Raw genomic sequence first — 23,416 nt, forward strand, 5'->3', positions numbered from 1 at the left:
AGTCTAGCTATGTGTGATGGACAAGTGATTACACTCAACAATGGAATATTTCCACCTGAACAAATTCCATCAGCGATAAACCAGTTCAGCTCTTCACTGGTCTGTGGTTCATGACCATTGGAAGTCACATTCTCTGCAGGTTCAGTATGACAGAAGCAAATGGGAAGTCAAGACAACCATGTGAACCCCTTTGATGGGAACTGTCCCGTAAGTATTGTACAACTCTTCATCTTTAACTCTCTGCAGATGTTTGGGCGACAACAGCAGTACACATCCACAGAAAAGTCAGAATGTGGCAACTACTATAAATAAGAAATTTCTTATAGATGTTAGAATTGTACCACATTAATAGCCTTGAAAAGGTATTATTCTGGCTTGCATAAATGTACAAAATAATTCAAATGGATTGAAGAGGAGAGGTATTCTCTAAGCCTTACATACACCACTTTCTATTGGCATGATTTCAGTTTGCACAGGAAAAACCAGCTCAGTTTGCTGTGGCTCCTCAGCTCAAGAAATCATGCCTACTGGGATAAGTGAATGATTTTGCCAGTTTCTTCCAGTCTTTTTTAGAGGGAAATCATAGCCTAAATTCTTGAGTGGGTAGACATAGATGATCCCCAAATTACTGTAGTTTTTATTTTTGTAAGTATGGAAGAAGAACCTTTTTGTCCTGCAACAAGGGTTAAGGTCAGATGGTCTAGTGATAAAGCCATTTCTTAACTCCTTGGATATTTGAAAACATTGATAGCTCTTCAAACTACTCGTGTCAGTAGAGAGATGATTAACAAGGAAAGGTTAAGTACTGCACTGATAATATCATAGAAATTGATAGAAAAGACCTGTAAAGTCATCTAGTCTGTCTTCTTGCCAGCGTAGGATTATTCCCTACAGTGTATTTTCTAATGCTCCATTCACATTGTATAAGAGAGTCAGGAGTTTTATGGTTTTGGCCTTTTGACAGTAAGTACACACTTTATGGAACTTACTGATTGTTTTAGAGGTCTGAGTAAGGAGTATTCCATGTTTCATTGCCTGATGTTGGCGCAGAAGCGTATTAGCAAAATTTGCTTAGAATTATGTAACATTTTAATTAAAATTGTTAAAATACACAAGGGCAAAGCTGAACCATAGCAGATGAACTTTACAGCTGTCATTTCTTTAACTGTAGACTATCGTTTAGTTTTTCTAATAAACTGTATGATGTTTAAACTAAAATAGTCTCTGTGGTTCCCCACCCCTCTCTCCTCTTTCCACTTTGATATCTTCCTGTCTTTCATTTCTGTCCATCTGGAGCTGGAATTGAATTATGGCATGTGATTTGTATTTCTCCCTCTGGACCATAACCTTCTTATTGATTCCCCCAGCTCCCAGTACTTACTCACACTCCTGCTTCTTCTCCACCCTGATTTTCTCCCGTGGTTTTGTTGGTTTCCTTTTTCTCAGTGGGCTCTCTTCCATTCAGCCTAATTTTCTTCCTTGGTTTTAGAAAAGGAATTTATTGGTTTGTAGTTAGAAGTAGTTAGGAGTTTTTCACTTCATAATGCTTTTATTTGCTCCCCGCCCACCCCCACTGAGCTAAAATATTGTCTTCTTGCTTCAACAGAGAAAGAATTAGAACTGCTTATCTTGCTGTGAAATGAAAAGACTGCTTCAAGTCACCATCCGGAAGTCTCTGGCAGTGAGACGAGGTGTTAACAGCTGCCGTGAAAGGGCTACTGAACTTGGTATTAGTACAGAGATTATTTCTTCCTCAGCAATGTGAATGATTTGCTACATTAATTAAAAATATATTTGCTTTCCTCAAGAAAGAGCTGAGTACACCCACATGTAATTTTGTTCCATTAATGGAACAAAAGAAAGCAAAACTGAAACAGAATAAGAAATTCTAGAGCAGAATACTAATATGTTGAAATATTGCTTTGACTCTTAAAAATTACTCCTGAAATGGACACTTATTTTTCACGCACAGTGTTTAAGTTTTGATTTCTCATCCTATCAAGGCAAAAGGTTATTGTAGCTTCAGCCACAGTGTAAATCATCTTGGTGCTCCACTGTTGGAGTTTTCATTAAAAAGATGTATTTAGACATTCTAGAGAGAATGCACCCATAAGGAGTAAAATGTTTCAGGTATAAATTATAAGTACTTCAGCTTACAAAGAAGAGGCATACAGCAGCTGCTGCAGGGAACTTCACAGAAGTCTCTGAAGCTCTCTGCTTGCATGCTGTATATCTGAGGATGAGTTTCTTAATAATATCCTATGAAAAGATGGGGAACTTTGTTCTAGGTGAAATTTCTCTGAAGTCAGAAATATATATTCACAATTACCCTAAACAAAAGCATGAAAATTTGGTATGAAAAAGACATGAAAATCTGGCATTTGTCTGAAGGTAAAATTCTGTATTAACATCCCCCCCCCTTTCCTTTTTTTTTCTTTTTTTTTTTTTTTTTCCTAGGCTTTAATTGGAGACCTCTATGTCATTTTATTCAGCTCAGGTAGGCACAACACCCTGAAACCTTAGGAACACCAAGCAGCGCTAATTAAAGTTGAAGTGTTTCTGGATTTTGGTGGTGCTTATACCTTCGCTATGTATGTGCCTTCCTCTTTCTGTTATCATATTAAAGATTCTCCCCAGCCCCCAAAACCTCAAAACACTTGTTAAAAATTGGAAGAAACTGATCCCAGAAACACAATCTTGCTCTGGGTGCAAGTATTGCACATGTGGAAGGAATTAAAACAACACTTTACATCCAACTTCTGGTAAGTGAATGATTACTTTTGTTGTTCCTACTCTAAAGCATCACTAGCTCTATAAAACTACCTCTATAACAATCCATGCCCTCTGTGAAAATAGGTGGTAAGTAGAGCTGTAAGTCGTATTAGTTTGTTGCTTATAGCAAAGAGGTAAGCATACTGCTGGGTTACTACTTGAAAAACAGAAAAAGCTCTATGGCTTGGCGTGAAGACTCTTCTGAGGAAAAGGCAGCATATATTGTTTTATTACCTCACAGATTAATGAAATTTAATATGACGAATGCCATACTGTGGTGACAATGTAGCCTCTATATTCATAAAATGGCCCTTTTTTCAAGTAACAGCTCCAGCTCAGACCTTGTGCTTTGGATTTTTTAGAGATCTAAGCCAAAGTGGCTTTTAATGGGGGGAAGAGATTGTTTTGATTAAACAGAAGCCAGATATGAAATTAAAGAAAGAGTTCAGAGGTTGCTATTATGCTTTGGCAAAGACATTTCCTTCAATTTTTAGCTTTTTATTTAGAGACAACTACACTTTTTAACACTTGCAGTCTTATCTGCATGGAAAGGCTTAATATTTGAAATAGCTTTTAGGATTTATAGAAGGAAATACAGCATGTTTTCCTTTTATGAATATCAAAACTTCAGAACATGCCCCAATGGCTGACTAATTCTATCTAATTCAGTATCTCATTTTGTCAGCTAGCAACCTCAAATATTCAAAGAAAAATGCAAGAATTCGGTTTTATTCAGGTGTGGCATACTCCATCCCCTCTGTTAGGTCTCATCCTGTCTAATTTTTATAATCACATTTATTCTTCTCCTGGTCAGGATTAGATTGTGCTTTCTGCCATAGCTCCAAAATAGTATACAACAGTTCAAGTGTCAAAGATGTGTTTCCAAGCATGAAGTGGCAATACATCCCTGGGACAACCACATCTTTTCCTGTTTCTCTTTCACATGAAATTGATTAACTTCAGTTCTGTTTTCTGTAGCGCTGGCTGGTGTATTTTAAGTATAGGCTGGTGACTTAAAAAAGATGTGCTGCTAGTCTCTTCTGAAAGGATCACAGCTGTAACCCTGATTTTTTTTAAAGCTGCTATGACTCCTAGTTGTGTGATCAGGCCAGGGATGTGGGGCAATTTTTTTCCTTCCAACTTTCAATTTCTAATAATTTCTAACAAAAATATAATTCCTTGCAGTACGCTGCAAATCTGCAAGAAGCACTGTAGACTGAGTGAAAAGTGATGTCTCCTTGAACTGAGTAGAAACTTGAGACAGAATTTAAAAAGTAGTATCAACTTTGGCCATGGCAGCCATGTTCAGGCATGTGGAACATGGGACCAAAATTAGGCCAGGTGAAGTCTCCTATGTACAATTAAAATTTCCAACTGATTTCTCAAATAAATTAATATTGCAGTTTATAGCAGCCCTTCCTGACTTTTTCAGTAAGCCTAGAACAGATGGTAGCATTTTGGCAATTAAAAGATTTGTGAAAAGCAAGTATTCTACTCAAAACCTGTTACTTGTGTCGTAATATGCAAGAAGCCAAATGGTTCCATGTCATTTGTTTCACTTTTTAATGGCTTGTGTCTGTTACAAATGAGCAGATTTGATGCCTGGGTAAAAGCCATGGCTAACAGATATAGGCTGCCTGAATTACCTTGCTAATTGTCTTATGACTTAATACAGATAGCTTTACTAGTGATTATGGCATTCCCTATGATGCAGTCCTGCAGGCTGGGAGAAAGCAGAAAGCTCCCCAGCACACCTAACAATCACTGGTAGATACCTTGCAGTGTGCATTGTTCAGAGCGGGAGGAAGAAAAATATGGTATACGTATCTTGTACTGTGTAAAAAAGACCTGTTTTGAATTTGGTTTTTGGTTTTGCATTTGTTTTTTTTTGCTTTTAGTTTGGAACGTATATTGAATTTTTCTGCTGCTTTGAATAGTTGAGCTGCATTAACTGAATTAGAAAAAACTAGTAAATACTGGATTTGTGTTCCTTTGTGTAAAGAGACAAAATTGGCAACTTTAACAAGGAATGAATGGGCATGGAGACAACTATCCACTTGTGCCTCCAAGGCAGTTCCTGCCGATAAGGATTGAGATTTATTGGCAGTTGAGGCATTACTGCGGAACCTTTTCTGGAGATAAACTCTTGTTGTCTTTTGACATTTTCACTGTTCTACCACTTTTCACAAACACATTTTTAAATATATTTTTAAAGATTATTTTAAAGCGTGTCTGAAGGAGGACAAAATATAGTTTTTTGTGGAGAAAAAAAGTCAAAATGAGGTGGATTTGCAGATCCATATCTCTTCAGAATCAATTTTGACAGTTGTGTACATAAAATATAGAAGGAAGCATAGGGACCTCTGGTCAGTGGCAGTTTTGTTGCACATCATAATGTTTTCTACTCCATTTAGCAGTAATTTCCTAAATGAATGGTGCTCTCAGAATCTGTGCTGAATGTAGCATGGGAGTTTAGAAGGAACTTTGTAAACAAAGGAAATGGAAAGTTTGGTTAAGATATTGTTGGCTAAGAGAAAAAGGCTTATTACCAGTCTAAGTTTGTTTTGGGTTCTTAGTCAGCTTGGAATTAAAATGTAGGTTTTCTATTACTGGAAATATAATAGGAAAACACTGAAAATTTCCTCTGCATAGCAACATTGGAATTTAAATGTCTGTGATATTAGTCCCTGTTTTCTTTCTTTTACTTTCTTATTTTTTATTATTATTATTTTATTTTATTTTATTTTTTTTGTATGAGTGATGAATTTTCTTGTTAAAAACATTGAGTTTTAGAACATACATTTCAAAGAACATGAAGGCTGGCCCTGGTTATGTATGTTTTTAAGCTAATGAACAAAAGAGTGAGTTATCTTTAAAGCAGCTGTGTCTCTATAAACCTTTTTTTCAGTGGCAAGAGTGTGAAACAACTAAACATTTAACCTAAAGTTGGTGTGGATGGCGAAAAAAGACAAAAGGGAGAATAACCCTCAAATCACTATCCATGTGCCCACGTCTGAAAGGTAAGAGTAAAGAGATGCACAGCAGCATGAATATTCAGAAGAAACCCATGGAAAATATAAATGGAAAAAATGTGTATTATTGAAAGTTCCATGTTATGGAATAAACAGACATTATACCTATATATATTATACATATATATACACACATATATAGTGTGCTAGGAGCAAGTCTCCATAAGTCCTACTTTACCATTGGTTTGATCTAGAATAATGCTTCAAAGAGTGCATTGTATTATTATCATTATTATTATTATTATTTTTCAGAATACAATGTGGGGTACATGTTTTCATTTGAAGTTTCTCTGCCAATTGGTTTTGGGCTTAAAGGCTTGAAGGTCTTAATATACTTACCACTGGAATGCTATAACTAAGCAAATTCTATGTAGTCTTGATATCTGTAGAAGGGAAATGAATTTGCTAAATGAGAGAATGAAATCTATAAACGGGATGTGCACATGCTGTAGAAAATAATGGGAGTTCTACCAGTGCTTAGAGCTTTACATAAATGCATTCTGCTCAGATGCTTTGACATGGCTATGGGAAAAAGAGGATAGTAGAGAACACTGTTTTTGCCTTTTATTTTTTCTTATGATTAAAATACTGGGTATGTATGTTTAGAAATCCTTTGAAAGGTGATTTCCAGGAGTTTTGTATTTCCAGCTTTTAGGTACAGTCTATTAATCTTGATTATAGATTCAGACACAGCTTCTGGCAGGAGTTGTGGTCTTTGTGGGGAAAGAGTAGAACTGAAATCACTGAGAAAAAGGTATGTGATTAGCCATATGCTTTGCATGGCATCACTGTAGAACCAAGACTTAATGTAATTCTCCATGTTACTTTTGTATTAGAATTTGATCCTGGTATAGTTTGAGCAATGGACAGAGAATTGTGGAAGAATTCTACTTAAGCTGGTGGCTTTATGTTAGGATAAAAGTTTTTTTTAAACTTTTTAGAAGCTTGCAGTGACTCTTAATGTAATAAATTTTGTTAGCATGGAATTGCTCTTCCCTGACTTCAGCAAATATTTATTTCTGGTGCTTGACATTTAATTACTCTTTTCCCCCTTTGGTTTCCTAATGGTAAATTGTGTTTCAATCACTCGTGGGAAATTCTAACTAAAGTCATTAGTGCTATCACATAAACTCTTAAGTATTGAAATGACTCTTGAAAATGGTATTTAGCAATTCAGAAAGTTTACTTTTTTAAGAAGACAAATGTTGGCTGTATGATCTGAAGAAAAGAAAACAAGATTCCGCTTTCATTGCCACGTATCCCACAAAGGACTGAGACTTGATGTAGTTCATGTGGTCTGCAACTATTGTGAAGCCATATGACAGCCAAATAATATGAAAGCTAAATACATATGTACATACTTTATTTTCACTTTGCTACAAAAGAGGCCTTGTTTGCACCTTGAAACAGCCTTATGACTCCAAGGGGGGATTTAGTCAATCTATAAACTATGCTAAATCATTTCCCAAAGAAGCTACGTGAAATGGTAATTGTAAATAAATCAAACTTTGAGGACATGCTAGCACTGGACACTTCCCTGAAATAGAAGTAGGACATCAATTTGCAACATCTAATCATGAGTTTGGTTAAAATTTACAATCATTTTATTGTTATAGCTGTTTTTTCTTTTTTTTTTTTTTCCTTCTCCCTTCTTTCGCTGTCTCTCTTCAGTCCTCCATTAATAGCTCTGACAAATAGAAGGCAGATGTGGCAAATCTTTGTGTTGCTCACAGGATCCTCTGTCAGGAGTCAGGAAGTTTCATATCCCTTATGTGGTTTTCCTTAAATATGGGTGGGTTCAGTCATACCTACATTAACTAGTAGTTTGGTACAAGAAGAACAGATTAGTACACTGAAACAATTGTTGCTGAGGCCTCTGTGTATACCTGGTTTGTGAGTTTGAGGGTTTAGCTTTGTCCTCTAGAAAACATCTCCCTACCCCTCATGTGGTCCGAAACTTCCCAAAGGACAAGCCTTTGGCTTTGTACCCTTATGTCTTTAGCTGTGTTGGGAATGTGCTTCCAGAGCAGGGCTTCCAGTTTGACTTCATCAGAAGGGAATATAGCTCAAGCTCACCAAAAGTGCTCTAAAGGCTGAACCAAAGTATGCAAGTGTGGACAGTAAGGGGATTTACCTGCAAACCACGGTATTGCTGCAAGCATAATATAGAGTCAGGGTTGCACCCCTTCCTCCCAGGAGGAAAAAAGAAGCCTGATAATATCTGTAATTCTTTTTCTCTGCAAAGATCACACATCTTCCTTTTGGTAGAGAAGTGGTTGAGAGGTAAGAAATTTTGGCAGTACTAGATCTGTAATTCCATTTAGCTATTCATGTGATCTCTTTCAACTAAGGGCCTGCTTAAACTTAGAATTAATATTTTATTTGCATTTTTGTACAAATCTAAATTCTGTTTGCTAGAGTTCCCTTGAGTAGGGAATGGTCATGGCTATTTGCAGATTTATTAGTAGTCAAAGCAGATTTTGAGATGGTGAATCATGGCATTCATTCAATATTGATGCCTTCTGAAAGGTATAAAAGTTAGCAAAACTCTAGTGGGCATTTAAATTCTTCACTTTTTTTTTCTTTTTTTTTTCTTTTTTCTGTATAGCTTTTAAATTATCTCTTTTCCCTCTGAACTCATGTTGAATCTTCATTTCAGAAAAACAATGTTAATCGACAGTCCTGGCTTTAAGCTCTTTATCCAGAAACCATTTTCTCCATTTTCAGACTTCTTTATTTATTGGAATTAAGCTTAACTAAAGCTAGTGATTTTAAGGTAAGAGTTAAAAATAAATAAATAAATAATCAGGATCTACTGAGCACATTATAATCTTTTTTTCACAGAACCTCGTATTCTTGTTGAATTGTCCCATAACTCAAATTAAGTTTTGTCATTGCTTTATCTGTGGGAGTGTGAGAACATGAATGCCAGGGAAAGGTGGCACTGGCTGGTACTTGTTGCTTCTAGGTCTGATATCACGAGGGCTGACAAAAAAGGAGTGTTTTTTCCTTTAAGAGGTGCAACTTTTTCTCTAGTATGTATTGTAATTAAGACCTGTAGGCCCTTACAAATATTAAATGGAACCTTTGAGGTTTAGCTGTGTTATCTGTATGAGGTATTTGTGAGTGTTTTTGTCTAATAAGCTACTGAAATTATCTAATCGATCAGTTTGATTGGCACTGTTTACACTCAAAGGAAAATTCTTCCCTATATCCAGGAAGTGCTTTTGTTTTCTTTTTTTTCTTTTTTTTTTTTTTTTTTTTTGCTTAGATGCCCTCTTTCATCTGTTCTCCTCCTCCTTATCTCAAGTGATCTCTATTTTACCATGGCTAAGGCAAGACAAAGGTGATGGATGAGGACTGGTGTTTTCATCTGAAGACCCTCAGTTCAGTCTTTTCCACGGCCTTTCATGGGGGCAGGTTTAGATCCAGATAAGATTCAGACTGTCTTGTGGGTCATATGTACGTTCCAGTGTAGGGGTTTGCCTCTTGTTAGATGTGCCTGGTCAGCTGTTCTCCAGGCCTGCACTGCTAGCTGGGTTAAATATTTCCTCTGCCCCTTTATTTGAAGTGTTAATTTAAGGGCGGATTATAGCAGTGTGAAGTGGCACAGCTGACTTAACTCACTGCATTATAAGGCTGTGGATGAACAACTAGGACAGGAATGTGTAAAAGCTCATACTTGTATTTTTCTTTGTATAACAGAATAAGGAAAACTTGTTTCTTCTATGTCTTTCTTCCAAATACACTCAGTTCACGAGAATTATAATTCATCTCCTACTCTCGCATTTTACAAATTATTGCTTGTAGTAATTGGCTAATAGAATGAAAATACTTCCTACAGGCTGTGTTGTGTATAACAAATGATGTATTCTTCAGCTATAGATGGAAAATATTTTAATCTCTTAATCTCTCAATTAAGAATGAGCAGGTGTTTATAAAGAGTATATGAAAAAGCTTTTTGCTAGTGTGGTTGAATCACATATCTCTTTTGAAGGAAGAGTTTAGATGAAAACATCATTATGTATTCAGAAATGTTTTTTCAGATAGAGTTTCTTTTAGAGCTAGACAACTTGCAACCCAAGGCATCAGTACTGTTGTGAGCTCCACCTAAGTTCCACTTGTACTGAGTTTAAGAAGCAGACACTGCTGAAACATAATACAAGTGAGATATAAAAATGAATTAAAGGTGACTGTGAAGTACATAGAGAGGTGGACTGCATCAAGGAGATCATATTGCCATTCATATGTGTCCAGAGATGTAACCATCAAAGATGGTTAACTTTCATCTCTCACTGGTTTCTTTTCCATCTTATTTTTTTCTTAACCAAGGCAACAGATGTTTCTCCTGGGAAATAGTATAATGGGTAAAGAATGGTTTGGGAAATAGATTTGGAAGAGCATGTTGCGTGTTTGGGAGAGCATGGAAAAATAAAATTTCAGATGGTTAAGTGCTTATTCTACTTGTATTTTTCCAACTGTGAATCATTTAGCATCTCAATCTTGATCTGATAGTCCTTTTTGTGCAACTTCAGTGGCACTTTTGGGTGTGAAAAGAATATATGGGTGACTATTACTAAGTTATGGAAAACAGATGACTAAAACTTCATGATTTTTGTTCTTTATGGGTTTTGAATAGTGTTGTCTCTTATATTCCCTTTGTGATATTTAGAACCACAACTTTTTGTTCCCCTTCATTTCTTGCCTTAAAGTATACCTTTATCTGCGTAGTTTGTTCTGAATTAACTTGCAGACAAACTGGGTGGGAAGGTGATTCTTTGTCTTGGTATCTTTGTCAGTGAAACAACTTCAGTTAGATATGAACAAGACCTTTCAGACAGCCAATTCTTGTTTACTAGCTGTCTGTTTTTTGGTTTTGTTTGTAACAGAAATCACACTATTTAGAGTGGCGTGTCTCATTTCAGTGTGTAAATTGATGACTAAGTTGTGTTGATGAATGTTTATTTTGTCTATGAAAAGATCTGACAATGAGATATTCTTGTTGTCTGCTTGTTCACAGCATAATGAAAAGTTTGGTGGTTTCCTCCAAATTGTATGTATTGGCAGAACAATCTGAGACTTGGATTTCACACAGCATGTGGGTATAAACTGCCTTGTTTTCTCATTTTAGAGTGTAGAAGATACTTTTTGGTATTTTCATTGCATATATTTGACAATGTAAATTGCTTTTAAGACTGTCATGCCTTTGTAACATGCTGACGTTACCTTAATAGTAGCTGCATTATTTTTTCCACAGAAGCATTTAGCTTATTGGCATTTATTTTTACTGCTGACATTTTTTCAGCATCTAATATGTTGCTATGCAATTTCACTAGAAAAATGTTATGTTAAGCTGACTGAAATGTCATTCTGTCTTTATTTCCCTACAGGTTTTATGGGCTTAAATAAGCACCTGAATAAGCTTTTGAAATGTGTCAGATAATGTAATTTCACAACGTTATTACATGCTTGTTTCAGTTGGCACTTCATGCAGTAAAGTGTTTGTATGGCTGTTTGCCTTTCTGGAGCATTTTAAAAACAGTTCTTAGCTAGAACATAAACATATTTGTAAGAGGTATAATTATTAAGTTATTTTTACCAACTGATTTTGGACCAGAGATGTGTTAGCTCTGGAGTATTTTTCTGATACTGGTTTATGTTTTAGTGATTTACTGTATGAAAAATTTAATGGTGGAAATACTTCATATTTACCCAGTTCTGCAGACAAATGCCCTTCTCATCGGATATCTTATTAATAGTTCTTAAGAAAGCCAATTTTTTTTTTTTGCCAGGGTTCATTTTTTCCCCTCTCCATCAGCTATTTCTAAAGAAACCTGTTTCCAACCTAAAGAGTACTAGTCAAATTTAAATGACATATGCATGGTGATTTTTCATCTAACACACATCACAGTGGCCAAACCTTATCCTTATAATATTTCCATTCTTTGATGTCAGTTTCATTTTTTGATTTTTTTTAAATGCATTAGAGACTGCTTAATAAAGCTGCTAGATACACTAGCTGAAAATGGGAGAAAAAATCCTACTTTTCCTTACCTAGACTGTTACCAAATAATGTATTTTGAACACAGATTTAAGACTTTGTACACAGAGATGAAAGTGTGCAAATGGGTGGTTTGGGAACTGAATTTTTAAACTTCATTGGATGCAATTCAATCTGAAAAAAAAAAGAATGTAATAGATGAAGTAAGACAAAGATAATCAAAATTGCAGTACAGATGACTACCCATGTCTGCTGTGAAGGAAGGCTGCATTTTTCCACATATCTGTGCATTTACCCATGACAGTGTATCTTAATGAAAAGATTGCTCATACTGTCTTTATTTCCTTGTCCGTTAGGGTTTCATTTCTGTCCATAAAAAATGAACATGCACATCATGAGTGTATCACTGATGAGACAGCAGGAGTGAAAACCATAATGTAGTAATGAATCACAGCTATTTTTACCATTAGGTATTCCTCCTCTTGTTGGGAGTTACACTACAATGGGAATGAGTACTTAAGCAAAAGAGGGAAGTTCTTATCTTTCTAGCACAGACATGTATTGCCTATTCAAACCTTGAAACTGCAAGCTTTAAGACAGTATCTGTAGTTAAAGTGTACCCAAAATAATAAATCCCATTATAAACATGGGACGATAATTTAGAATAATTTTGCCAAAATAACAATCTGCTCGTTAACGTGTCTCAATTTTAAGAAGATTTAATATTGATGATAGGGAATATTCAGTTCCTGCTTTTTATTATCTGGCCTAGTACATCATAATTAATTTGTTTTTCTTTGAATGCTACAGATGACTTGCCTTATGTTGTGAAGATGGGGAAAAGCTAGTTTTTGATCATGTGGTCCTCCCTTTTCAGTAGGGGGTTAATTAAGGAAAGGTCCCTCCTTCAGGTTCCTGCTCAGTCAGAAGCTTTCTGCTTTTCTGATGCTAAAAACTTGTGATGGTGGCCACTTTGTGCACTATAAATCTCTATGATTCCTGGAAAGAGGTGAGATTCTTCTGCTGTCCATATTCTTTCATCTTCTGTTAGGACATTGTTTTCAATGGAATCCTGCTGAGCGTTGTGTTTGGTGAAGTAGCTCATTCTGTGAGAGTAAAAATATGTTCTTCACTACAGCATGACTTGTAGAGATCTGAGCTAGGAGAAACTGGGTTCCCTAGTTCGTATGTGTTTTGTTATTTACCTCAGTAAATTTCCAGATATCCTCAATTTTGCTTCTCTGCAGTATTCCAATAAAACAGCTGTTTCAACCTTTGTGTTAGAAGGCCCCTAAAAATCTTTCTGTGGCTCTTCACCATGAGATACTGAAGAGGAATGTGCCTGTGATGGACTTGTTTTTCTTCCCATAACAATCCTGATGTTAAGTAAGAAGGGAGGCAATAAACATTCTTCTGTTATTTGGAAGGTCTCGCATTCTGCTGCTTCATGTAAAACAAAAAGGAAATCGTCTCTTCACTGCTTATATTTGTTCCAAGCATTTATCAAGTAGCCTTCTAATCTTTTATTAAAGTTTGTTATAGAGATTTCTGCTAAAAGATTCTCAGCACTTAAGAAAAAACTCAGTGTATTGAGACACATCTATTTTGTTTTTACTGGAAATTAATGAAATAAAATGTGTTTAGTTTGAATAGATTTAAGTTTTAAAGTACAAATATAACTATAAACATATTTCAAAAATGTATTAGATGAGCCTGGAAGGGCTTCAGGATGGCTGAGGCATGACTGAAATATAATTAACATTGGTGCCAAAAATGGCAAAACCAGGAGTGTTAAAGCTGGAATCCCTGGGTGAGCTCAGGCCTTAATCTCCAAGATGAAGGAGTTTGAGTGCCTGTTCTTGTATCTGTTGTCACTGGGTTTCTCCTTCAGACAAACGGTACTTTTCAGAAGGTGTTATGTGAACCAGTGTGAATGATTCATATAGAAGTAAGGCCTCTCTTGCATTAAACTGGTGAACTAGACTTCTGTCAGGTACTTTGCCTCTGAATGAGTCCCTAACACTAAAAGTTTTGTAGAATAAAATAAGAGATTAGCCTGAGTTACAGAATAGGTGCTTAAAAACTCTTCCAGAACTGAAACTCATTGGAACTGTGGGAGACTGGTGAGGAGCTTTTAAAGAGCAGACTGGGTTTATTTAAAGAGCAAAGATTAGGGCCTGCATTTAAAACACAAAGACACCCCCACGCACAACCTCCACACCCCTGATTCATTCTTGTTGGCAAATATCTCTCAGTTTTAATAGAGACTAAAACACAAGTAGGAAAGGTTCAAGCCTCTGGGCCTCGCTATCCTAGAAACACCAGAGAAGTGGATAGACTTACCGGCCTTTGCACGACAAGAAGGACAGAATGCTTCATTTATGCATAGGCCCAATAGAACTGAATAACTAAAAATGGCACATTTTTCCACTGCCTACAACGGGATAAATTCTGGGGCTGGAGACTGGTGCCAAATATTTTTCTGCACTTGATGCATCAACAGGGATCTGGCTGGTGCCCTTACAAAAACAGAGCACGTGTTTGCACACATTCAACATCCCCCTCTGAGGCACAGTTTCCTCCAACTGCCATTTAGGTTGTGTTTGGCACCTGAGGTGTTTCACAGGAAAATACAACACATTCTTGATGACATACTAGGGGGAGATTATTGGAGTCAGCATACATGAAGTTTTGATCCTGGGAAATACAGTAGGTAAAATTGTGAACAGGGGTTTACCATAGCCGAGAACCTACACCTACCTCACAGGGTGAGTAATGCGAGGTGTGCAGTACCCATAAAAATCAAGCCCCATTGGCCATGAAAACTTCTTACTTTAGGCTGTAGTTTTGTCACATTACCTCTGCCATTTTTTTTACTATTGAGGTTTCGGAAAACGGTTAAAAGCAATATATTATGCATTTGTAATTAGATTTTTTCTGTGGACACAGGGAATTAGCATACATAAAAAATATTCAGATGTTCATGACTTTGAAAATGTTTGTCCTTCCATTTTTCTCTTGTCTCTGTTAAGTCTCTAGTTGCTTAATCCAGTCTTTCTTAACCCTGTCTTCATAACCTTGTTAAGATCTAATTGTTTTGGCATGTCAACATCTACAGTGTTCCAATATTTTAATCACATTCTTGATTTTAAACATCTATTGTTCCTTTTAATTTGTCATTAGCAGTTTATTAAGCAGAAAGATCTATGAGGTCTTTTGGAACGCTCATCTGTATTATTCAAAATCAGAGCTTGAGTTCATCGGGATTTTATTTATTTATTTATTTTTTGACAAAGTCATTTTAATGTCAAAAACTGCCAGTTTGTCAAATTTTACCCTGGAGTTTCTTGGCTCCTGGGTAAAATTTCTGGTCAAATCCAGAATCTGACATTACCATCTAACTTTGGTATTCAGTAGACACGCATTTGAGTTCCCAATCATTGATTTAGTTATGTAAAAGTTGAAATGTAGCTATAGAACAAACTGCAGTAAAAGCATGTAGACTTGTCATTAGGGTTGTCTGTTACAGCCTTGGGAGACTGAGGACTTGAGCATGGGTCTAAGCACTGCTCTGCCTGTGCTCTCGGGATTAACTGTCTTTGGTGCTCTGATTAGAGTTAGGGACTATTGCTTTTATGTAACACCCAAAGGAGCTTGGTTTTATGACTGGAAGACTCGTTTCAAGTCTCTGAAGGTGGTTCAAACAAGATAACAGCTTCCCATACACACTATATAAAACAGGATTTACATGCAGATAGTTAAGGGCAGTCTGTTTTTAAAATACATCTCTTCCTACACAACATATTGCTTCTAATTCATGCATCCCATAGATCATTTTTTATTGTGTGAAATGCTCAGTTTTATTAGTATTACATTTGTCTTTCAGTTCAAGTGTATGATTTAAGTGTCAGAACAACTTAAACATTGATATGCGAAGTCAGACTTTTTATTTTGAAGTGGAATAGCTCTTAATAAAGCTAGAATTATAGTCTAAGGTATACAGTAAGAAATATGTGGGGAAATGCTTCTTGAACATACCTCCACACTGTTGACTGATCTGCTAAAATAGTCTTGTAATAGTCACACCAGGTTAATAAAGGTTGTGCAGCTTTTAGGGTAGTGAAATAAAACTAAATCAAGATTTTGAGTTGCATTTCTATGATGTCTGGCATAACACTTACCAGAAAACATTGGAGAACTGTGTAACTTTCTCAGGATGACAGTTGATCAAGGCAGCAGCCATTTTAACTGCCTCCCACCTAGCTTTACCCTCAGCAGCTCAGTCAGATTCAGATGAAGACTCGTCAATGATTCTTGGCAAGGCCGCAACTCAAAAGCTGATCTGTGGTTAATAATGCCAAGTACATTGGGATAACATTAGAATTTAGCCTTTTTTCGCAAGCATGTTTATGGCTAAGATACTGCATTTCAGAAAGTTTGTTGTTTGACGACATATAAGATTGTGAGTCCTGATTTCCGCTGTTACTGGAGTCAGAAAAAAGCTCTCCTTGCTGTGGAGCAGGTCCTTCATGTTCAAGTATTCCATGGTCATTTTTTTTATTGGTTAAAACTAAAAGAACTGGGAGGACTTGGAGAAGCTGAATTCATTGTTCTTCAGCCACCCATCGTAAGAGAATTTCATGTTGAATGAATAAGAATTTCAACAGTGTTCATGTTTCACATTCAATGTTACGTAACAGTTTGAAGTCTGAACCTTAGCTAAATTATCCTCTTAGACCAAGCTAAAGGATATTTCCTTATACTGTAGCATGTTTAATTTTAAAAATTCTATGAAGTTCCTTCTTCAAGGAAGCAATGCAGGTGCTGAATGAATAAAGTTAAGCTGCTGCTATCTGATGACTACCTGATTTCAGAAACTGGTAACTGGTGATCATAGCATAGTTTAAATATTATAACATGAAGGCATAGCAATAACTATAATTTTGACCAGTTATCTGGAGTGCTTTTTCTGTTTGACACTGTTTTGCTAATTGTGATGCCACCCATTGAGAACTTTAGCTGCTGAACACATCAAAGAAAGCTCTGATATGTGAAATCTTATAAATCACATTGTAAGGCCTTACAACATGTTGATTGTCTATCATGTTTACTTGTGTTGAGGTCTAGTGAGGTCTCTACCTGGTCTTTTAAAAGGAGGAACCTAGAAAGATGGAGGATATGGTTGGTTATGTATTCTTCTCTATTATAGGAAAATCATTTATTGAAAACATTACCTGAAGATAACTGCATTTCATGTAAATATTGGTTGTGGATTAAGGGGGAAGTTGAACTGATCAGTAGAGAAAGAAGCACCTCTTGCTTTTGAAAGTTGCCTTTGTTCTTCCATCTATACCACAAAGCATATGATTTAATCTTTAGAATTGATCGGGCTGTTTAAAGAATACAATACTTAGAGTAATCAACCTCTTCTTCAGTAATGGAAGTTTCTCAAATGAGATTTAGTGAAATCGTCAAGGTCCCTTTACCAATATCCTAAAATATTAATTCTCTTCTCTTGTAGTACATGTCTCTCCCACTGCGTGAATCCATAGACCTTGAGGAGGGGCTGAGATGCAGAATTCCATCTTGCTTTTAATGTGCAAATCTTTGGGGCATTGTTTGGACACCTAGTAAGTGATAACCTCTTCCTGCAAATCCCCGAGAATCTTGAAATCTTGTATTGACTTTGCCAAGGAATGAAAACTCTTAAGAGAAAGTTTCTAAACTTTTGCCTTTGTAGACACCTCAGGTTTGCTATTATAAGGAAGTCATTGTTTTATTATTTTGACTAGCACAGCACAGATTACAGATAAAAATAGAAATAGTGAAGTACCTGCCAATGCTTCTTGTTGAAATGGCTCCCTTTAATGCAAATATTTAGTTGGATATAAAAACAAAGCTCGACTAGGTAGCAACTTGGTAAAAGAAAAATCTGGAAAATAAATGGAAATCCTTGAGATCAATATCAGTCTCAAGTAGTGTGGATACCATCAATTTTACGGAATAGTGGGAGTCTTAGAACCTCAAAGAGGAAAAAAGCTTAATTACAGCAGAAATAAACCAGTTCAGGAAAAAATCATAAAAGTGCTGTGAGTTAGGTCTGATCAAAAAGACACTGATGAGAATACTGGCAAAAGAAAAGACAGAGAAAGATTTATTGTGTCTATCAAGCATTGAGTTGTGTTCTGAAACAGTTATGTTTCCATGGACTGAGAATTACTGGAATAAAACATTTACTTAGAAACAGAGTGAACACGCAGACATTATGCTGATTATGACATGTTTGTAGAGAAAGGGGAAAGGAAATGTTTTGCAGGCAAGGATGGGTTATTGGACTGGAATACATGATTGATTTCTTTTACTACTGTAGGCTGGATTTCACAGAGTAACCACATAGTGCCAAACACGACATTATTGACTGCCAGTACAAAAATCAGTAGAGCAGGATGTATCTTGCCTAAATTTAACCTTTTGAGACAATCATAGGTATGTATAGAGTTGGAAAAGTTCACTGTCTAAAGGTGCTTTTCTCCCAGTGCTCTCTGCAGGGACTGCCCACACAGCTAGTTTATTCTAGATGCCAACGTGTTGGGCAGATGAATTGAGTGGAGTTCTGTCCCCTGGATTCACGAAATTTAATCATTGCAAAATTTGAGAGAGGAGGTGTTTTTTTTGTTTTGTTTTGTTTTCTTCCTTCTCCCACTTGATTTTTTTTTTTTAATTGCCTCATGCTATTCTTCCAATTTTGGAACTGAAAAAGATTAAGTTACTAAAATCAGTTTTCTCAGAGATTAGTACCATCTAATTGGCAGAAATAGGGTGTTCAAATGTTAATGTTTGAGTGATTTGAGAGTTTGGCTAAATTGGCAGCCTTGCTGCTGATCATTTTCATAGAGCTCTTCAGTTAATAAAATGATATAAATAAAAAGGAGAAGTCTTGAGAAACAAAAGGATAAGTTTGTTGCAAATATGGTTATTGGTCTGTGAACAATCCGAATATACATTTTCGTCTGCTTTCTGAAGTAAATTGGTTGACAGATAATAAAATAAACCTGTCTTAGGGGTCCCACTAACAGGTAGATTTGGCAAAGTTATTGATAATAAGAAAAGACAAGTGGACAAACTGGGTGCATAGTACAAAGAAGCTCGGAGGGAAAGAATAAAAATTGGTCTTTGCAAAAAGAGGAAAAGGAAACTGTAATTATGAAAGAACAGTTATTGCCAAGTAGCCTGAAAGAAAACAATATAGTAGCGAAACATGTCAGAGCAAAATATTAATTGGAGACTGATTCAGAGCCCTTTGAATTATATTTAAAAAAAACAAGCCCTTGACTTGAGTGGTCTTTTTATCTGACCTAACTGTAGAAGACAGAAATAATTAATGTTTTGGTCAGGTTTAAAATTGTTAAAAAAAAAAAAAAAAAAAAAAGTTATCAAATGCAGGGTGAAACATGGAACAAAACTCTGTTTTACGGTCACTGGATTCACAGATGGGGTATTTTTGTCTTCTGAGATTTTCTTATTTCCTTATTATCTCAATATCTTCAGACTTAACGAAAAAAGCACCCGATTTTTTATTGCTTCCTTCAAATAATCTTTGCTTTGCCTTACTATCAGAGGAACAACACAAGACAAACACAAAGAAAAAAGCCAAGAACATGAACTGTACAAAGCATTTATAGGAAACATATAGGAAATCAGCTTTGATGTTGCTAATAAAAGAGCATGTGGAAAATCGAGCAATACCATTGCAAAAATATTACACGTATAAATCGTTAAAAAACAAACAGCGCCAGATGCAGCTGATCCATTTTCAGCTTTGTCTAATGTGTGAGGCAGGTGCTTTCTGTGCATGAGCACTGGCTCTCCTTTCATCTAATTTGGAATACGACAAGCTTTGTCTGCATAATTACTGTTTTGTACAAAACAAAACCAAACAAAAACAGAACAGGGTATGAAGCAGGAGAGGGCACATAACCTTGCATCAGCATCTGTGGGATGGGTCTTGTGTCTACCTTGTGTCATGGATGTGAGGTGACACCATGGTCCTAGGAACTGGGAACTGTGCCCGTTTATCATGGTGTAGACATAGTTTTAATGTATTACTGAAAGATGTTGAGGTATTATATTGATGAGTCTTTTAGAAAATAAATAAAACCTCAGAACAGCTGGAGGAAAATGTTTGTTAATTTTGCCTTGTTAATTATTTAAATGTTTTGGGTTTACCTAATTTTGACTGACAAATTACCTCTAATTTCTCACAACGATCACCATGGAGAGAGAATATCAGGTGAGTTCTAAGTTTTCATATTACCTGTTTGCATTTATTTAAAAAAATCTGATATTACTAAAATTTGTAAGATTTCTAGATTTTGGCTTAAGTCTTGGAAATAATTTAATTTGTTCTGATTTTTCCAGCCTAAAAGAGAGATCTGATTTATGTAAGTCTGTAACCTTGTATGAAAATGATAATAAAAGATCAGATTTCAGTTACTTTTCAAAGCAAAAATATGAATGAAGGTAGGTGAAATTTGTTTAACAGTGTGACTGTATTAACATATGATAAGTATCTTAAAAAAATATATTTTCCTACTTATTAGCTCATGTAATTTGATGTTAGACCGCTCTTGGAAAAAAATAGCTATGGGAATAAAGAAATGGTACTCAGTGCAGATAGTATAAGGCAATTGTTGTGGTGCAAAGATGCCAGAGAATGTAATAAAAAATATCTTTTGTGATCTAAATTTAGTATTATCAGAACCTGGGGAAAATTATGTCTGAGAAGTCATTAGGGCAAGAACAAAGTCTAGTGCTGCAGAGAAAATAGCTGATGCCAAGCTAAAGACATCTTTATTTACAGATGATTCAGATCTGAATAGTAGTTCAGAAAATTGCTCTCTAAAAATGGAAACCATCATCATATTAAACTTCACATGGAAGTGAGAAAACAGGAAACAAGGGTCCCAGTACTGTGGAAGCAGCCCATGTGCATTGGCCTGTGTGTGTGTGTGTGAGAGAGAGAGAGATACAGCTCTGAATGTCACAATTTAGTCCAGAATTCAGAATTTGAACTGGTTTTAGATCCAAGGTTTTCATCCGTCTTCGCTTGCTATAACGCATTTATCCAAATCCCAGGTTCAGAAGCTCTCAAGATTGTTGTTGTTCCAGCTCCAGTCCTGAATTTCTTTTTTCCCAGGCCTGTATGTGATGTTTAAGTTCTCTGTTGCTTTATGGCTTTTGACTATTGTGTTGAGCTAAGTAAATTCTGGATATATTATAAATTATGGTGAAATTATTTCAAAAACAAATAAAATTCTCAGTATTTCAGATGTTTTTCAGAAATACTTTGGTCATAAACATTATACCATACAATCTGTGGGTTGAATACCTGGATGTACCATCCGTTTAAAATTATTACCTTAAAATGACATGAAATAAGGTCAAATGAATGTATCAGAAATATTCCACATAATGTCGCTGAAAATTTTGCAAAATAGCCGTGTACCTGATGTGACTGTAGTATGCTTCAGATGTTTGATGACTGTACAATCATGCTTCGATTCAAATTAAATTTTGATAGATTTCAGTGTAGGTTTGTCCAGAACTGGGCCTGAGCTGTGCAGAAATTGAAGTCACAGACATCACAACCATGTCTGTACTTTCTGTGTTGAATATTAAGTGGCTGCAAAATTGTTTGAATTCATCACTTTTGGGAACTACATTTATTTGGATGAGAAAGTTATAGAAAGAGAAACTGTAATTAATAGAAAAGCTTAAAGCTAGCCCTATAAAGTGGATGAGAAATCACAACTCTGTCACAGTTTTGGAAAGTGAAACTTTCTTTGGAAAACAAAAGTCAACACAAAACCAATATTTTTTCCTTTCTTTAATGTCTTTTTATGTTCGTAGTTTGTACATAATGTGTAATTTAGTAAATTTTGTAGTCAGTCAAAACAACAGACGTTTCTCCTATTACCCTGCAGGTTTCTTTAGGTTTATAAAAATGTTTAGTTGTTTTCTTTCCATCTAATATTCCTTATTTATGGCTCACATGAAAAAAGGCACTGGGGAATTGGAACATGGTCTTTATTTTCTGGCTGTTGTCACTGTTGGTGTATGAAAACATAAAACATCTTGAATTTGTAAGCTAAGGTAATTGTGCAGGAATCTTGATAACGAAATCTTGTTTTGACTAGGAAGCAATATGGTATGAAATTCATCATCTTAGAATCAAGAGCATGCTCCAGAAAGGAGTAATTATTCACCTAGGAAGCACTTTGAAGAGTCGTCTCTCTGTTTTATGTAGTGTCTCTTGACAACAGAGCAAATTATAACTGGGGTGATGTTTTGCTATTTTCTAAGTATGATCCTCTGAGGAAAGCCTGAATTCTGTAGCTCAACAAAACAGTTGTGTGCTTCTTGCTTGGAACCATTTGAGCATCCTTTTTCTCTTCTGGAAATCTAAGGCTGGGGAGAGAAACCATTAATGTAGTTGCTGAACCAGCCATCGCTGCAATTTCTCTTTTCCCGCTTCTCAGGTAGGCCTCTTCTAGATAAGTTTGTGACTTCTGAGAGATAAAAGTGCATAGGCAACTGGGACTAGAGAAACCGTAAGTTGTGTGTGAAGTGAGTTTTGGACTTTTAAATTAGAAATGAGGAAGTTCACTTCATGGGTAGTGGTCACCAGATGGCACTGTTACATATGGTGTTGCATAGTGTGGCATATTGGTTTTTGCTATCTTCATTATCTATGACCTGAGACAATTGCTAGAGAGAAAATATAGCAATCACCAAAGTTGCTGTGATGTTGCTCATAATTAAAAGGGATTGCTTATACTGATTTGTTTCCTGAGAACCATGAATTTGTGGGTAGTCTAAGCTAATTGGAAAGTGAATAATGCTTATGTATTATTTGTTACAGACAGTGCATCATGATTTGTGCAAATATGTGAGATGAGCTATAGACCACTTCTAGAAAGTGCTCAGTGAGGCTTCCACAGAGCAGTGGTATTGTCAGAAAACGAGAAATAAAACAGTCTCCTTTAAAATTACCCAGTAAAAATCTAATTTTTATACTTGGAGTTTTTAGAAATGGTCAAAATAATTGTAGAGCTGAAGATGTTTCCATTGTGCTCTTGTGGGAATGGGAACTGATTTTTGTTGCGGTTTCTTACACTTAGAATTTGGTGTTTTGGATTTTTTTTTAATAGTATATTACTTTACAATATGTAGATTCTTCAATCTTTAGAGCAGTTTCGTAAAAAAGATTTTATTACTTCAGTTCTATGCTAAGCCTTAGAGAGTAACGGTTTTTAAAGGAATTATTGAAGAACTGATTGAAGAACTGTTAAATACCATGACAATACACTAGTGCTAGCTTTTACCTATGTCTGTTTTACCATATGCAAATGGAATTTGCTTTCACCAAAGGTAAACATACAAACATTTAAATTACACTTACATTTTCAGGTGATTTATGTGGAAAGTTGCACTAAAATACCGGTACTGCAAAGTCACATTTGTAAGGTGGTGTATGTGAGAAGTAGTAGGAAGCCTACAGATACTTATTAGCAGAATATTGCTAGATCTCTTAACATTTTTGAGGGCATAA

This window comes from Anser brachyrhynchus (assembly GCF_964034855.1).
Source record: "Anser brachyrhynchus genome assembly, chromosome: 4".
NCBI lineage: Eukaryota > Metazoa > Chordata > Aves > Anseriformes > Anatidae > Anser > Anser brachyrhynchus.